The 19146-nt window shown below is 40.6% G+C and overlaps 1 long non-coding RNA gene across 1 annotated transcript in view; it reads right to left on the bottom strand.

The window, feature by feature from the left end:
* Positions 1–516: 516 nt before the first annotated feature.
* Positions 517–19146, bottom strand: part of LOC123587857 — a 48979-nt gene continuing 30349 nt past the window's right edge. Inside the window, exon 2 of the long non-coding RNA XR_006707564.1 lies at positions 517–1412. This is a non-coding gene — a long non-coding RNA (uncharacterized LOC123587857). The remainder of the gene's footprint in view (positions 1413–19146) is intronic.

Genomic DNA, 19146 nt, shown 5'->3' with positions numbered 1-19146 from the left:
ATTAATGCTGGGATATTAACAACACGCCCACAGATCTGTCTTACAACTTTATACTTATTTCTTTCTTATTTTGTTTTTGTTTTTTGCCAAAAAATGTTATCACTCAGATATTCCCCTTACCTTTATCACCTAGATCCTGCTCAAAAGGATTTTATTTTGGGGGCGCCTGGGTGCCTCAGTTGGTTAAGTGTCTGACTCTTGATTTTGGCTCAGGCCATGATCCCAGGGTCATGGAATTGAGCCCCACCACAAGCTCTGTGCTGAGTGTGGAGCCTGCTTAAGATTCTCTCTCTCTCTCTCTCTCTCTCTCCCTTTGCCTCTCATCCTCACTTTTGCACTCTCTCTCTCTCTAAAAAAAAGAAAAAAAAAGATTTTATTTTATACCACAAATCTAGACACCAGTAAAAGAGGTTTGCCATCACTTTAGGTATTCAGCAGAACCTACATCAGGGTCTAAAGATTTCTCGACAAAAGTTTTGAGCAATGGAAACATGACTAGAGTAAGGATTAAGGTGATTTTGGTTCCAAAAATCTGATTTATTTTCTTAATATCACACATTAAAATTTTCAGCATTGGGGCCTCCTGTTTTCTCTGCACGATGCTCTCAGTGACTCCTCCTTCCTCTGGGGACTGGGCGTCTTGTCTCCCCTTCCATTTGTGGCTCTTGGCAGGAATCATTTCAAACCCTGACGTGAAGCTTTTGACCTGAGCAGGATGGGCGTTCTTGAATTAACTAGTGCACTTGCCCTAGTCTGTTCCACTGCTTGGTCACTTTCTCTTAGATTCCTATTGGATGGTGTTCATATTTCCCTTCGGGGTGTCTGTTCACAGCCATCCTAAATTTCAGTATTGCTTCCACGTGCTTATACCCCCGTAGACACTCGCTCATTATTTTATTCACCTATTTCCACTGTCAATCTCTTATCATTTCAATTTTGAGTCACACAGGCCACCTCATCATAATTCCAAGGGAGAGCAAATATTTAGCTTCAAGGAAACTCACTCCTGAAGTTAGCTATAACTATCTTCATTTGTCCAGCTGGAGGCTTGAGTCTCAGACAGGTTAAGTGATCACCCCGGGGTCACACAGCTTCTAATTGCAGAATCAGAGTAAACCGCTTCCAAGGCCTGAGGAAGAGCCCTAGAAATTAGGTAGTCATCGTTTTGTATTCTTCTCCGTTCGCAAGTCTCCCAGACTTGGAATGGGGCCTTCAGCAGATGCTCGTCTGTTTTCCTTTTTATTTCTACCCGGAGCTGAGTACTTCCAGCCGCCCAGGACGTGTGCAAATTCATCACATGCTGGAGAGCTAGGATGCGTCCATACACCACAGTTGCACCTCCTCTTTGCACGGGGGTTTTTGTTTGCAAAACTCTTTTGGTAGCATTGCCTCATTTCGTCCTCTCACCAATTCTGCAAAGTAGATGTAACAGACGTCAGAATCACAGGAGAGTTTTAGGAGAGACCAAGCAGCTCACTGTTGAAGAGCCAGGCTTGGAATTATTGAGACAACTGTGGGTTCCTCATCTTGCTTGACCTCCCTTCCATCTCTGAGCCTTACTCTTTTTGTGGAGAAAATAGAGAGGCCAGTGGCACTGAGTGCAGGGTTTGTGTGGATTCATCGAGATAGCCGCCCAGGGAGGCAGAGAGGCAGAGTAAATTTTGGGGGGCATCCAGCTGATGACTGGCAATTCTTTTTTTTTTCTTAATATTTATTTATTTTTTGAGAGAGAGAGAGAGAGAGAGCAAGAAGGGGAGGGGCAGAGAGAGAGAGAGAGAGAGAAAGAGAGAATCCCAAGCAGGGTCCACGCCATCAGGGCAGAGCCTGACATGGGGCTCGAACCCATGAACTGTGAGATCATGACCTGAGCCCAAATCAAGAGTTAGACACCTGACCAACTGAGCCACCCGGGCACCCCGACTGGCAATTCTTTTGGCTAAGAGCTGGTGCCCTGCCACAGCGTCCTGTTCTCTCTTCTGGCATGCCTACTTCTTTTAGGGATGAGGAAGTGAAGGAAGATACAGGCGGAGGAAGTAACTTGCTCAGGTCACAAGCAGGCATGGAGACATATGCCCCAACACCCACACACGAGAGGTGGCATTAAGTGGTGATGTCCTGCACAGCTGCCTCTTATGGGTACAATAAAAAGACTCACCCCACAGGATTATTAGGAGCATTAAGTGAGTTATGGCTCGTTTAGGACAACTTTGAGAGGACAATTACAACAGTATCTGGCATAGAGCACCCGGTCCATGTTAGCTATTAGTGCTGATCATGGTTTCACCTACGCCTGGGGCCACTGTCTACTGACTCTATGGGATGGCTCTTACTACCCAAGGACCCAAGTTCTGCCCACAAAGAGCTTTTATCTGAATCTGCCTCCATGCCACCCTTTTTTTTTTTTTTTTTTTTTTAATGGCAACCACTTTAGGATCCTCCAGAATCTCGGGGACAGAAAGTCAGGAGACCCAACACCCAGTGTCTTTGGAAGAAAAGACTGATACACAGACCCACCTTCCCTGACTCACCTGTCACGTTCTTGGACACTCTTTTCTAATAACTACATCTTTTTAGATTTGTTCCCCCTTTTCTCTCCAAGGAACCCTCCATCTATAATCATCACTTTCTGAAGTATCCAAATAATTAGCCTCCTGTGCAATTTCTTTGGTCTCTCTCCATTTCATCTGTGTTGTCTGAAGTACAACAATCTGAAACCCATATTGTAATCAGGTCATTCCTAGGAACTGTTCTACTCCTGAGTTACTCATCAGGGGTCAGGACCCTTGTCCTTTTTAAAACGTTTTCACTTAAATTCTGGTTAGTTAACATACAGCGCAATATTGGTTTCAGTAGAATGCAGTAATTCATCACTTACATATAACACCTAGTGCTCATCGTAACAACTGCCCTGCTTAATACCCATCACCCATCTAGCCCATCCCCCACCCACCTCCCTCTATCAGCCCTCAGTTCATTCTCCATTGTTAAGTGTCACTCTCTCTCTTTCTTCCCTCTTCCCATATGTCCATCTGTTTTGTTTCTTAAATTCCATATATGAGTGCAGTCGTATGGTTTTGGGGGGCGTCTAGGTGGCCCCGTTGGTTGAGCATCCAACAGTTGATTTTGGCTCAGATCATGATCTCATGGTTTGTGAGTTTGAGCCCCATCTTGGGCTCTGTGCTGACAGTGCAGAGCCTGCTTAGGATTCTCTCTCTCCCTCTCTCTCTGCCCCTCCCCTACTCTCTCTCTCTCTTTTAAAATAAATAAATAAACTTTAAAAATTATGTGGTATTTGTCTTTCTCTGACTTATTTCACTTAACATAATACACTCCAGCTCTATCCATGTTGTCGCAAATGGCAAAATTTCATTCTTTCTGATGGCTGAGTAATATTCCATTACACACACACACACACACACACACACACACACCACATCTTATCCATTCATTAGTTGATGGACATCTAGGCTCTTTCTATAGTTTGCCTATTGTTGATAATGTTGTTATAAACATCAGGGTGCACGTACCCCTTCAAATCTGTATTTTTTTTAACCTTTGGGTAAATACTCAGTAGTATAACTGCTGAATCATAGGGTAGTTCTATTTTTAATTTCTTGAGGAAGCTACATACTGTTTTCCACAGTGGCTGTACCGGTTTGCCTTCCCATCAGCAGCGCAAGAGGGTTCCCCTTTCTCCACATCTTCGCCAACACTTGTTGTTTCTTGGGTTGGTCATTTTAGCCATCTGACGGGTGTGAGGTGATATCTCATTGCGGTTTTGATCTGTATTTCCCTGATGATGTGATGTTGAGCATCTTTTCATGTGTCTGTTAGCCATCTGAATGTTTTCTTTAGAAAAGAGTCTATTCATGTCTTCTGTCCATGTCTTCACTGGATTATTTGTTTTTTTGGTGTTGAGTTTGATATGTTCTTTATGGATTTTGGACACTAACCTTTTATCAGATATGTGATTTGCAAATATCTTCTCCCATTCTGTAGGCTGCCTTTTAGTTTTGTTGATTATTTCCTTTGCTGTGCAGAAGCTTTTTATCTTGATGAAGTCCCAATTTTTGCTTTTGTTTCCCTTGCCTCCAGCAACACGTCTAGTAAGAAGTTGCTCAGGCTGAGACTAAAGAGGCTGCTGCCTATGTTCTCCTTTAGGATGTTGATGGTTTCCTATCTCTTCACCAAACTGTGTTGGGAAAACTGGACAGCTACATGCAGAAGAATGAAACTGGACCACTTTCTTATACCATACACAAAAATAAGTTGAAAATGGATGGAAGAGCTAAATGTGAGACAGAACCACTGTCTTTTGTAATGGCATGACTAAAAATTTCCAGCCAGGGGGTTTCAACCAATGAGCTCTTCCAAAGCAAATCATAATTGGCTCATTGCTAAACATTCAAAGTCACACTATAATCCTTAACACCTGAATCATGGCATAAATACCCACCATGTAATATCCAATATCTGTAACTGTGGCTCTCCCCAGGTAATCTCCTATAAGGTGTAGCTGAGGTCCCTTCTGAATCTGAGCCTAATGAGCTTTATACCAGGTGACCAGGGCTGATTGTCAAATATTAAGAAATTTTGCAAGTTGGTTGTTAATTGTTGGTGGTTTGAAATTGGCTGTGGTGGGAGTATTGACAGCTTGGGAACCAGCAAATGCTATAAAAGTGGGCCTTTTTGCCCTTTGTTTTGCCAGTATAGCACTGGAGTCATCTACTTAATCACTCTTTCTCCTGTGATCCATACTGCTACCTTATCATATAGTCAGTTCCCAGGTATGGAGGGATCTGAGTGCTCTATGCCATTTTATCAGCCTTTTATTTTTTCTTGGCCAGAGCCACCCTGAGTTTAGTACTGTGTCTTTGAAGCATATGTTCATAGCTTGTAGAGCGAGATCCCACTTCTGTGCTCCTCTTTTTCAAAGTTGACTTAAGTCTTCATACACCATTAAATATTAGAATATTATGCCACGTATATTTTAGAATAAGTTTACCATATGCCTTAAATATATATATCTGGCATTTGATCGAGGTAGTTTTGATATTACAGAACACTGTTGGGAGAATTAATATCCTCAAAAAATTAGTCATTCCAAGAACACGATTAATTGTCCATATATTCAGATTATATTTCACAAAAATTTTTTTTCAACGTTTTATTTTATTTTTGGGACAGAGAGAGACAGAGCATGAACGGGGGAGGGGCAGAGAGAGAGGGAGACACAGAATCGGAAACAGGCTCCAGGCTCTGAGCCATCAGCCCAGAGCCCGACGCGGGGCTCGAACTCACGGACCGCGAGATCGTGACCTGGCTGAAGTCGGACGCTTAACCGACTGCGCCACCCAGGCGCCCCTATATTTCACAAAACTTAATTAAATTGTAACATTTTTCTAAACAGCTTTTTTTTCATGATTTGTTATTTTCTAATGCTTTACCAATATCGTTACATGGTTGAATTTCTTTTTTTCTATTATTTTCTAGTTGATTGTCGATCAGCTTGAAAAATGGTATTGATTTTTGAAATGTAACCTTACTGAACTCTCTTATTGTTTTTATTGGGTCCATTGCATTTTTTATGATCATAATGTCTGAAATAATGATAGGTTTATTTCTTCCTTTTCAATTATCAGGCTGCTTTTTCCCCTTTCCTTTCTTTTTAATTTTTTTTTTTAACATTTATTTATTTTTGAGACAGAGAGAGACAGAGCATGAACAGGGGAGGGGCAGAGAGAGAGGGAGACACAGAATCTGAAACAGGCTCCAGGCTCTGAGTGGTCAGCACAGAGCCCGGCGCGGGACTGGAACTCACGGACCAAGAGATCATGACCTGAGCCGAAGTTGGACGCTTAACCGACTGCGCCACCCAGGCGCCCCTCCCCTTTCCTTTCTTGATAATGATAGCCAGCACCTACAGTACCAGATTAAGCAGTAGCAAGGATAATAAGCAGCCAACAGAACTTGACCCCAAAATGACTGAGATATGGGAACTATAGGGAAGATGTTAAATATTTAAATAAATATTTAGGGGCGCCTGGGTGGCTTAGTCGTTTGAGCACCGACTTCAGCTCAGGTCATGATCTCACAGTTTGTGAGTTCAAGTCCCACAAGGGGTTCTGTGCTGACAGCTCAGAGCCTGGAGCCTGCTTCGGATTCTGTGTCTCTGTCTCTGTCCTTTCCCTTGCTTGCATTCTGTCTCTCTTGCTCTCTCAAAAATGCATAAACATTTAAAAATTGTAAATAAATAAATATTTAATTAAATAAATATTTAAATAAAGATTTTAAATATGTTGCTAAATCTAGCACAGTAGGTGAACAACATGCATGAACAGATGGGGATTTGGGCACAGAGATATAAACCAAAAACAGAGTCAAATGGAAATGTTAGTAATAAGACACATGATACCAGAGATGAAGAAATCCTTCAATGGGCTTATCAGAAAACTGGACATAGCAGGATTAAAAAAAAAAAAAACTTTGAAAACATATAGGTAAATAGAAATTAAAGCAAAAACACACATACACACACACACACACACAAACAAAAAATAAAAAGAATAAAACATATAAATTGTGTAGGACTATATCAAATACATAACAGACAGAGAGTGAATGGGCAGAAGAAACATTTGAAGAGACGAAGGCTGAGAACTATTTAAATTAGTAAGTCAGTATATAAAAATCTCAGGAAACTGAAGCAAGATTTAAAAAAGAAAACAAAAACAGAACAGGAATGCCTGTGTGGCTCAGTCATGAACTTCTGACTCTTGATGTCAGCTCAGATCATGATCTCATAGTTTGTGGGTTGGAGCCCCACATGGGGCTCTGCATTGACAGCATGGAGACTGCTTGGGATTCTCTCTCCTTCTCTTTCTGCCCCTCCCCTGGTTTTTTTAAAAAACAAAAACAAAAAACCTAAGTGCATCACAATCAAACTGTAGAAATACAGATAAAAGAGAAAATCTTGAAGGCAGCCTGAGAAAAAGAAAACTTACACAGTGGGGGGGGGGGGGGGGGACTAAAAGTTAGAGTCAATTTCTCATCAGAAATTTATCAAGCCTAAAGAAGATTGAGAGACATTTTAAAGTACTGAAAGAAAAATCAATCAACCCAGCATTCTGTGTCCAGAGAAAATATCTTACAGAAATAAGGCAGAACAAAGACTTTTTAGACAAACAAAAGCTGAAATAATTCACTGCCAACCAATACTGAAGAAAGTTTTCAGGAAGAAAAAGTAGGATAGCAGATGAAAATTTGGATGTACACAAAGAAAAGAAGGGTGATGGATATAATAAAAATGATATTAAATGTAACAGACACATTTCTTTTAATATCTTTAAAAATAACTGAATATCTAATGCAAAAATATTAACAATGTGGGACTTACATGTATAAATAAACTGAATGACAACAATAACATCACACACAGACACGTGCGCGCGGACACACACACACACACACACACACGTTTGCTATAACAGAAGGCTTAAATAAGATCCAGAATCTTATAATACCCAAAATATCCAGGATATAGTTGAAAAGCACTCATCATACCATGAACACAGAAAATCTCAATTTGTATAAGAAAAGATAATTAACAAAGGCCAACACTGAGGTGACACAGATGTTTAAATTATTTAAGGATTTTATAGCAGCCATCATAAAAATGCTTCATTGGGCAATTATGAACATATCTGAAACAAATAAAAAACACAGTTTCAACCAAAGAAATAGAAGAAATACCAAGAAGTAAAAAGGAAACAAACGGAAATTTTAGAACTTAAGTATATAATAACTGAAATTAAAAAGTCTATGGATAGGTTCAGCAGAAGAATAGAGAGGACAAATAAAGCAATCAATGACCTTAAAGATAGAACAATGCAAATTGTCCTATTCTAACAAAAGACAAAAACCTTTTGTTTTGAAAAAACAAAATAAACAGGGTTTCAGGGATTTGTGGTACAGTGACAAAAAACCGAATACTTGTGTCATGAAAGTCTCAGAAGAAGAGAATAAAGAGAATAGGACTGAAAGGCACTCAAAGAAATAATTGCTAAAATTTTCCAAATTTGGCAAAAGACATGAACCTAAAGGTTCGAGAAGCAGAGTGAACTCCAAACAATAAAAATACAAAGAAATGCATGCAAGACACAATATAATCAAATTTCTAAAACACTAAAAACCAAGAGAATATTTTGAAATCAGTAAAAGAGAAATAACACATTAGTTATAAGGAAAACAAATTGAATGACAATGGATTTCTTATCAGAAGCTGTGGAGGCCAGAAGGAAGGGTCACAAGATTTCTGAAGTGCTAAAAGAAAAGACTATCAACCCAGAATCCCGTATTCAGCAAAAATATCCTTTAGGAATGAAGGGGAAACCACCACATTTTCAAATAAAGGAAAACTAAGAGAATTTGTCACCATTAGACCTATCTGAAGTAATGGCTAATGAAAGTTCTTGAAACTGAGAGGAAATGATAAAAAAAAAAGGAATCTGAGGAATATTAGGAAAGATGAAAGATGAAAAGCAAAAAAATTTAGATGATAGACTTTCCTTTTCCTTGAGTTTTCTAAATTATGTTTGATTTTGAAGCAGAAATTGTAACATTTTTCTGTCATGGTTCTCAACATATGTAGAAGAAATATTTAAGTCAATTCTATTATAATAGAAGATGGTAAAAGAAATTCAAGGGAGTAAGGTTTCTACATGTCACTCAAATTGATAAAATGTCAACATCAATAGACTGCAATAAGTTATACATGTATAATACTTAGAAGAACCACTAAATATCTATACAAAGAGATACACTTAAAAACATTATAGACAAGTCAAAATGGAATTTTTTAAAAGTTCAAGTAACAAACAGGTAGACAAGAAAAAGAAAAAAGGAAAAAAAAACCCAGGAAACAATGAAAAAACAAAATAGAAAATAGCAGACCTAAACCTTAACAAATCAATAATTATACTAAATTTAAATGGTTTAGACATACCAATTACCATACAGAGATTGGCAAAGTAGATTAAAAAAAAAAAAAAGAACCATATCCCAACTATACATACATAAACACATACACACACACACACACACACACACACACACACACACACACATTATCTAAAAGAATTCTCTTCAAATACAGTAGAGGTAGGTTAAAAATAAAAGCATGGAACACCTATCTCAACAACTGCTAGAACACCTAGACAGAAAAATCAGAAAAGATATAGAATACTCAGCAATGCCATTAATCAACAGGATATAATCAACATTTATAGAATACTTCACCCAAAGATAGCAGAAGACATATTCTTTTCAAGTGTTCACAAAGCATTTACCAAGACAAATCGTATCCTGGCTTATAAAACAAACCTCAACAAATATTAAAGAACTGAAACCACAGAGAGTGTGTTCTCTGACCACAAAGGGATCAAGGTAGAAACCAATAATAGAAAAACAGGAAAATCTTGAAACACTTGGAAACTAGACCACATACTTCTAAATAACCCATGGGTCAAGAAAGAAGACTCAAGGAAAATACTTTTAAAAATACATTGAGCTGAATAAAAATAAAAATAAAACATACCAAAAGTGTGGGACACAGCTAAAGCAGTGCTGAGAGGGAAACTAACAGCACTAAATGTTTATATCAGAAAATAACAATTAATCAATAAATAGTTCTAGGAAAATCTTCCAAAAATGAGCACATGTTGATATTTCAAGCTTGTGCAATTCTCATTCTTCCAAGCCCCACACATTCAAGATATATTGTATCAAATGATCCTGCTCAATAATTTCTTTGTTTAGAGAGTTTTTTCTCTTGGGATTTATCAAAGTTGACCAAGCAATAGGTTGGCCTTACCAGAATAATCTGGATCATAAGCAAACAAAGATAGAATGATTTGCTATGATTTGGTTTCTACTTGATGATTTGTTTAGACATTTAATGAGTTATCAGCTCAGAGTATCATCTCCACTATTGCACTGTGCCATTGATAAGAATGTGAAGTGTTTAATTCAAGAAGAATTTATCACAGTAACAGGACAAGCATGAACTGAGAGTGAGACATCTTTATCATGGTGTCTCTACTCTCCGAGGGATGACAGTTTTAAGGGCATTCACAGTCTCATAGGCCAGAGATTCTCATTGTGGTCGTATATTTGTTTTTATTTTCCATCTAAACTGAGAAGGAGGAAATGAGAACTCTCACTTGAGATGACACACTCTTAGCCCAGCTGAGAAGGTTGACTCTCAGCCTGAGAATCTCTGACTTTTGCTCTATTTTGCAGTTGTTTCAGAAGCTGGTGTTTACCAAGGTATAGCAGTCTCAGAGCATCTGGGTGGCTCAGTCACTTGAGTGTCCAACTTTGGCTCAGGTCATGATCTCACAGTTCGTGGGTTCTAGCCCCTCGTTGGGCTCTGTGCTGACAGCTCAGAGACTGGAGCCTGCTAATGAAAGGCTCCTTCATTATGTCTCCTTCTCTCTCTGCCCTTCCCCCGCTCATGCTCTGTCTCTGTCTCTCAAAAATAAATAAGCATTAAAAAAAAAAATTTAGGGGCACCTGGGTGGCTCAGTTGGTTGAGCGTCTGACTCTCAGTTTTAGCTCAGGTCATGATCTTACGTTTTGTGAGTTCAAGCCCCACGTCAGGGCTCTGAGCTGACACCACAGAGTCTGCTTGGATTTCTCTCTCCTTCTCTCTCTGCCCCTCCCCCACTTGGGCTGTCTCTGTCTCTCTCAAAATAAGTAAGTAAATTTTTTAAAATTTTGTAAAAATGTTTTAATATAGTAGTCTCTCAATCAATAACAGCTATTGTAATAATACTGCTATGATTAATGTTGTTATCAAAGATGATCGGGATGGGGGAAAAACGTCTGGCCATATAACTGCCAACTGGATGAGGAAAATAAGGGAGGGAGGGAGAAACTTGCCCAGGATCACACATGAGTTGGGGTTTCAAGCTGATGGTAAAAATATGCCTAGAATAGCTGCTGCAAGGATGAAATGAAAATATGCATAGGGACGCATATAAAAATTTTTTAATTCCAGCATAGTTAACGTACCAATGTTATATTAGTTTCAGTATAGTGACTCAACAATTCTACACATTACTTAGTGATCATCATAAGTGCGTTCTTAATCCCCATAAGCTATTTCCCCCAACCCCATCCACCTCCCCTCCAGTAACCATCCGTTTGTTCTCTATACTTAAGAGTCTGTTTTTTTGGTTTGTCTCTTTTTTCCTTTGTTCATTTGGTTTTTTTTTTTTTTTCTTCTTAAGTTCCACAAATGAGTGAAATCATATGGTATTTGTCTTTCTCTGACTGACCTATTTCATTTAACATTATACCCTCTAGATCCATCCATGTTTGTTTCAAATGTCAAGATTTATTCTTGTTTATGGTGGAGTAATACTCCATTATATATTCTTTATCCATTCACTGTCTATGGCCCCTTGGGCTGCTTCCATAATTTAGCTATTGTCAATAATGTTGCTATAAACATAGGGGTACATATATCTTTTGAATTAGTGTTTTCATATTCTTTGGGTAAATGCTGAGTAGTGGAATTACTGGGTCATATGGTAGTTTGATTAGCAATGTTGAGCATCTTTTCATGGGGTGCACTTTTAATTAATTTATGGCTTTAAACAAATGTAATGAATAAAAGTTAGAACATATCTCAGCAAAGCATGGTGAATGGAAAACATACATACAATTGCAGAAATAAGTACAAATGTACCCAGTAATCACAGGCACTATAACTTAATTTAACTCACATGTTAAAATACAGAGGATTGAATTTTAAAATTCAGCAACATGCTGATTACGTAAATGAAAATAAAGAGTTCAAAAATGTGATGCTGAGTTTAAATAATTAAATTGTTTTCTAAGATGATACCACTTATGTATAATTTTAAAACACAGAGAAGAGTACTACATATTGTTTATGAGGATATATGTAATTAAGATATAGAAGATAGAGAGGCACATGGGTGGCTCAGTTAGTTAAACATCCTGCGCTTGATCTCAGCTCAGGTCTTGATCTCAGGGTCATGAGTCCAAGCCCTGCATTGGACTCCATGCTGGGCGTGAAGCCTATTTAAGAAAAATCTAAGAGATAGAAACTAGGGGAACACTCACCAAATTTGTGGCAGGTTCTCTGAGGAGGAGGTAAGCAGGTTTGTACCTGGGTGTCAAAGCCAGATGTAACTTTATCATTTTCTATACATTCCATTTTAATGAAATCCAGAGCAAAAAAAAAAAAAAAAAAAAAAAAAAGACTAAATGTTAACATTTGTTGTCTTTTAAAGCGAGTAGTCGGCAAGTATGGATCCCTCTATTTCTCTGCCATGTTGGCCCCTCCAATAGCACTCCTAGGAATTTACCCCAGGGATACAGGTGTGCTGATGCAGAGGGGCACGTGTACCCCAACGTTTACAGCAGCACTTTCAACAATCACCAAATTATGGAAAAAGCCTAAATGTCCATCAACTGACGAATGGATAAAGAAGATGTGGTTTATATATACAATGGAATACTACTTGGCAATGGGAAAGAATGAAATCTGGCCATTTGCAGCAACGTGGTTGGAACTGGAGGGTATTACGCTAAGTGAAATAAGTCAGTCAAAGAAAGACAGATACCATATGTTTCCACTCATATGTGGATCTTGAGAAACTTAACAGAAGACCGTGGGGGAAGGGAAGGGGGAAAAAAAATTTACAGAGAGGGAGGGATGCAAACCATAAGAGACTCTTAAATACAGAGAACAAACTGAGGGTTGACGGGGGGTGGGGGAGAGGGGAAATGGGCGACGGGCACTGAGAAGGGCACTCGTTGGGATGAGCACTGGGTGTTGTACAGAAACCAATTTGACAATAAATTATATTTTTAAAAAAACAAACATGACCAACAAAAATAAAAATGATTTTGTTGCAGAGAACAAATAAATGAATAAAGTGAGTATTTGGGTGTTTGCGTATTCTGCTTTAAAAAAAATCAACAAAGGAGGAAGAAGACCTCAAGCAGGCAGGTCCTTGTGTACTGCCGGCAGACATGTGTCCCCTCCAATGGGACAGTGATCTCAGTAATGCCGAGAATTGGGAAGATGGCCTTCTAGAATCTCACCTACAAAATGGGCATAAGTTTGGTCTTGTAGTGCTCCAGACATTGATACAACTGTGTACCGTGTACAAAAGAGCACTGTGCTCCCTAGGAATAAAATTTATGCCAGAAAAATGGACAGTCAGGGTCCTGTGTAGTTTAAAATTTCATATCAAGGTATAACCCACACATTACAGTAAAGATCCTGTGATTCAGACAAAAGGCCCTCACCACTGTGGAACCTTGGGAAACTCAGGAACCATTCCAAGATAGTTTCACCATCTGAAAAACAGTCACCTCAATAGTTTGTAGGGTTACGTGAGGATCGGGCGACATATTTGCAGGGTTTTCTTCATTTTATAAATTAACTTCTGTGTCCGTTGGCAGTCAGACGCTGATTACTAAGGGTTAAGGAGAACACGGTGATGAAATAGCCAATTCCCTGATTTCACCGATTTTACTCTGGGCTGATAATTTGAGATTATGACCTTGAAGAAAGTTATAAAGCGTAGGAAGACTGGTATTCGTTTGGTTGGTAAGGAGTATCATTTATTAATAAGGGAATCGTTTTTAATTCAATTACTGAGCAGAGCAAGCCACTGGTATTTCTGTGTTCCTGAGAAAATCAGTTGGAAAACCATATGTAAATGAGAACTCAGGGAAAACTGCTTCTCACATCGGAGCCAACTTTTCCTGGTTGAACGACTTTTTAGAATCACATTAAAGCCTATTCATTATTTTGATATTGAAGGCCAACCTCTCACAGACTTCGTCCACCCTGGGAGTCCTCCCCATCAGCTGTGAGAGCTGGAAGGACCGGGAGGTATGAGAATTGCTGAGAGTTGATATAATTATCTCTGGCAAAGCATGAGGGTGGACACCATCTGTCTCTTTAGGGCACGAAATGTAACGAGGAATGCCAAGTGAGGATGCGTCCTGAGATGACAGAGCAACTGAGCGGCCAGCTTCTGCTCTGTGGCTCTCCAGACACACATTCGCACACTCACACACACTCACGCCCACACCTGCTCACGCACTTCAGAATGTCCAAGTGTGAGGCAGAATCGTCCAAATTGTCTTGTGTGTCTGTGCTTGCACATTGGTTCTAATAATTGGGCTAAATAACATCAGCTTCTATGACCCTAGACTCTTAAGAAATGCAACCCATTCATTTTCACGAACAGGTTTGAGTGTCACAAAGCCTGTATTTTACACGAAAAAGTCAAGCTCCTAAGATATCTTCACACGCATCCTCAGAAACAGGGACCAGAGGTCTCTTCCCCTCTGTTGGAGGCACAATGAATGAATGTGCGGGCTTCAGAAGGGATTAAAGGACCTCCTCCCATCCCCCCTGCCCTGCGCACGGGAAGAAGTCAGTGTACCTTTCTCATCTCGGGCTGGTCATGCTAGTAAGGAACACACAACATAAAAATCATTCAGAGAAGGAGCCAAGTCAAAAACAATTTACATTTAGGTATGACATAAAAGGATATTCATCCCATTTCTTAGTGAAACGCTCTGTGTATCTATGGAAACAGGATATACCAATGGCTGCTGGACTTCAACTTTGTAAGAATGTTCAGGAAATGAAAATCTTGAGATCTGCAAAGGCTTCGCTTTTCTCGGCTTCAGTTGACCTAATTTCTCTTTCTCCTCTCCTGATCCACTAACCTGGTGAATCTGTTCTAGGAAGAATGTGCCTTAGGGTCAACCTCTCCACCCTCTGACTGCTTCCACAGTGGGGTGGGGGCGGTTTCCATCTCCCCTTTCCAGTCTCAATTCCCAAAAGCGTTATCTCTGAGACTGTATTGGGAGTGGAGGTAGGATCTCTGACACAGGATCAAAGCCAATGCCTTGGAGGGCTGCTAAGATAACCAGATACTGGGCGGCAACACTCTGAGCTACCGTAAATCACCCACAATCTGTGACTCTCCAGGATTTTCTGCGACTTATGTTATTTTTAGTGACTGACTTTTTTTTTTTTAGAATTTTTTTTTTCAACGTTTATTTATTTTTGGGACAGAGAGAGACAGAGCATGAACGGGGGAGGGGCAGAGAGAGAGGGAGACACAGAATCGGAAACAGGCTCCAGGCTCTGAGCCATCAGCCCAGAGCCCGACGCGGGGCTCGAACTCACGGACCGCGAGATCGTGACCTGGCTGAAGTCGGACGCTTAACCGACTGCGCCACCCAGGCGCCCCAGTGACTGACTTTTTAATATGTTCTGCTTGATAATATAAATTCGTATGTTATGTCCGGGACAAAGCAGTGAACATCGCATTAGCAGTTAGGGGCAACCAAGATATTGATTTTTGTTCAGTAACTTGGTGTTGTTATGCAAGCACCAAAACTCCTTGCCCTGGCATTCAAGGCCCTCCATAATCTGGCCCCATCCTGGCTGTCTAGTACCATGTGCCGCTTCACGGGACCTGTGGTCCTATCCTGTGGACATGATCCATTTCCAAACAGGCCATGGACCAGCAACGTTCTGTGTCTTTGCTTGGCCGTTCCTTCAGCTGAAAATGCCATTCCCTCCCTGTGTCTATGGGACTCATGCTCACTCGTGACCCACACTGCTAAGTACTCCAGTCTTGGTAACAACAGGAGAGATGCATGTACCCCTAATGTCAACTTGGGACCCCCCAAAAATCCTACTTCTCTTGAGCAGTACATTACCCATCATTCTAATGAGTTAAAAAGGCGGCGGTAGGGCATAGCAAGGAATTAAAAATGCATCTTAAACATAGGAAGAAACACTCAATCTCACTCATAGAAAGAGAAATGTTAGACAAAACCCTATTAAGATGCCATTTCTAACCTAGCAGTTGGCAAAAATGAAGTTTGATAGAACAACTACGTTAAGGCTGTGGCATAAAGGGCATTTTCACGTAGAGTTGCGGGTATAAAAATATGCACAGTGACCAGGAATGGCTATTTGAAAATATCTGGTAAATGACACATACATCCATTCTTGACCCAGAAATTTCACTTCCAGGAATGTATCCTACATATATGCTGTTGGTACACGTGTGTGTGTGTGTGTGTGTGTGTGTGTGTGTGTATACATACATATATTGTGTGTGTGTATATATATATATATACATGCATATAGTGTGTGTGTGTGTGTGTGTATATATATATATATATATAGTGCATATATGCACACACACACACACATATGAAGTTATGTGATACATCATTGTAACTGCAAAAGAAACCAAATGTCCATTAGTAGGGGGTGGGTGCATTCACCAATTTTATCAAATATATTACGGTACATACGTTCAATGCAAAGAATAAGGGAGCTCTATATGTGTTGGTAGGGAAAAGCCTGTGAGATATATTGTTATATTAGGTACAGATAATAGACCACATTTCAAAAGGGGTGAAGAAAATCGTTAAGAGGATATACAAGAAGCCAATAATGATGGGTACTTGTTGCTTTGTTCTGATTTGGTAAAGGAGAAAACTGGGTAGATGCGGAATGTGCTGGGAAGAAGGTGTTGGCCATACTTTTTAATATTTTCTGATTGTAAAACATGTGAAGGTATTACCTAATCAAAAATTTAAAAAACAAATTTTCAATTATGAAAGTGGATTTGCCACTTTAGAGGCTAACTCCAAACACTGGAAAGAGCTGTCTGAAGGGAGGGGAGGAGAGGGCAGGGGAGGGAAGAGAGGGGAAAGTAGGGGAGGTGAAAGAAGGTAGGAGAGGCGAGGAAACAGGATGGGAGGGGAGGAGGGGAGGAGACATAGCATTTGCTTTCCTGATAAAGGCTTCTTATAGGCTGAAATGGCTCTTGGAATAATAAATTAGATAAATTTATAACCATCGGTTTTTCCTTTTATCTCAACAAAACTGACCCATTTCTTAGGATACAATGCTATTACTTAATCATACTGTTCTATCATTTGAGAAACGAATACCCATCAATCGGTTTAATTCACAGTTGCAATAACAAAACCAATAAACCGAAGGAAGAATGCTGGATTCGAATTCTGGCACAACTGTGGCAAGCGTCTGTCGTGTTGGAAGTCACTTAAACCATCTGAGTCTTCCGTCTTTTATGAAAAATGAAGTCAAGCCATGTCGATCTCGTTCTTCCTCCCAGGATGTTGTCAGATTCCAGCGTAGAGCAGCCGGTCAAGAACACCGTAACCTTGGTCTCCCCCACCCCCCGCAAACCAGAGATGCCTTCCATGCCCTGGCATGGACCTGCCCTCCTCCTTTCCTCGGGACCCCTCTGGTGTGGTACCCAGAGCTGGGCGTGCCTCAGACAGACGCAGTCCTCACAAGGGGCGCTGTTCCCAGCTTCATGTTCTTCCGGGCCGTGGTCAGCTTTCAGTCTGTCTTCCTTAGGACAGCAGAACAATGGGGCGATGACTTTCAGAAGCACATCTACAGTCATTTGTAAGGCCAGGAGCTCAGAGCTTAGAAGGAAACTATTCCCCAAAGGCATCCCTGTAGACTTTGCACACAAAGACGCATTGGCCCTGTCCTCTGGGTTTTAGGGGTGGCCCTTAGATCAGCCTTGGTCTTTCCAGCAGACATATGCTCATAAGTAGGAGCAGCCATTATACAGCCTTTAAAACCAAACTTCTAAACACCCATGACCTGACACATGAGTTTTGTACACCCTTGTTGTGTTACTTCACGGGGATGGTGGTCTTAGGGACTTCACGGTGACAAAGCACAAACAAGAGGTGCGTCCTTGTATCCCGATCACTAAGAGGCATAGACATTAAAGCAAGGGATATCTTCCAAGAAGTTCAAGGCTCTCTGAATGCCTCCCTGTAGTAAACGCCATCGGTAGATTTAACATCTTCCTGACATTCAAAGCTGTGTTCTTATCTGTATGAACAAAAGGGAGTAGTAGCAATCAAATCCTAGCCAACAAGTTAGCAAAAAAAATTTACACTTGGCTTTGTGTGTGTTTCATAGACACATTACATATATTTTATTATTCCTCCTAGTTGTACTTTGACATGTTGGCCTTCCCAGAGGATAAGCCCTTGAGTTAAAAAAAAAAAAAAAAAACAAAAAAAAAACTGGCCAGGAGTGAACCGGTGAATAAAGTGAACCCCTTGCACATTCTTCAAAGGAACCAATGCATCTGGAGAGAATGGCCAGTCCCACCTGGCGAACCAGGCATCCTTTGTTCCTCTAAGACCAACAAACTCCCCCTTCCCTGTGGCATCCCCGGCGGAGGGCAGCAGTCCAAGACTCCTCTCATTGAGATCCAACGATCTGGCAGGATCCTGAGGGATGTCATCTTGCAGCCTGAGTTCTGAAGGGGCCAGTGCAATGTCAGAAGCTCTCCAGTGATATTTCCGTACTGAGAAAGTTGTGCCATCAAGAGAAAGAAAATGTCCCTTCGTTCCAGCATTACGCCCTCCTCTGGTGGTGAGGTCACTGGATGCACAGTTTGGATTTTCAGATTGAAAGGTCCTGATGCTTTTGTGACCGGCTGGATAATCCTTTGCCACACAGATGCATTGTCCCACTTGAACTCGCCACAAATGGAGAATAAGCTGCTTCCCTGAGCTCCTTAATTTCCGCAGAGGCTGAAAAAACTCCCTGGCAACTCCCGGGCGCGAGCTTTGCATCCATGCAGGGGGATTTGCGCGGCCGGCCCCACCCCCACCCCATCCCCTGCGCACAAAAAGGCTTCTATTTTTTTCAGGGATTACATGGAGGGCAGAGAAAAGAGCAGCCGAAACACGTGACAAGGGGTGTAGTGTGAATAGCTGGGCCGAAGCTGGCACTTTGAGTCTGTGGCTAATTTACTGCATGGGTTTCCTTTCCTGAGGCTTTGAAGGGCTTGGTTGCACTCCACCCATCAAAATCATAATAACGCTACATATCCTTGAATGCTCAGAGTGCCTTTCACGCAAGGAACTCAAAAGCACTTTGACTTATTCAGAATAAAATGAAAGGGATCCTCAGAGGAACCCTTATCCCTAAAGCCCACTGTGTCAAGCTAAAGTTTCAGACAAGTCCTTTAAAAATACCATCTTATTCTCGAGCTG

Source organism: Leopardus geoffroyi, chromosome D3 (assembly GCF_018350155.1).
Source record: "Leopardus geoffroyi isolate Oge1 chromosome D3, O.geoffroyi_Oge1_pat1.0, whole genome shotgun sequence".
Taxonomy (NCBI): domain Eukaryota; kingdom Metazoa; phylum Chordata; class Mammalia; order Carnivora; family Felidae; genus Leopardus; species Leopardus geoffroyi.
The sequence above is the reverse complement of the archived record's forward strand: the minus strand, read 5'-3'. Positions and strand labels throughout refer to the sequence as shown.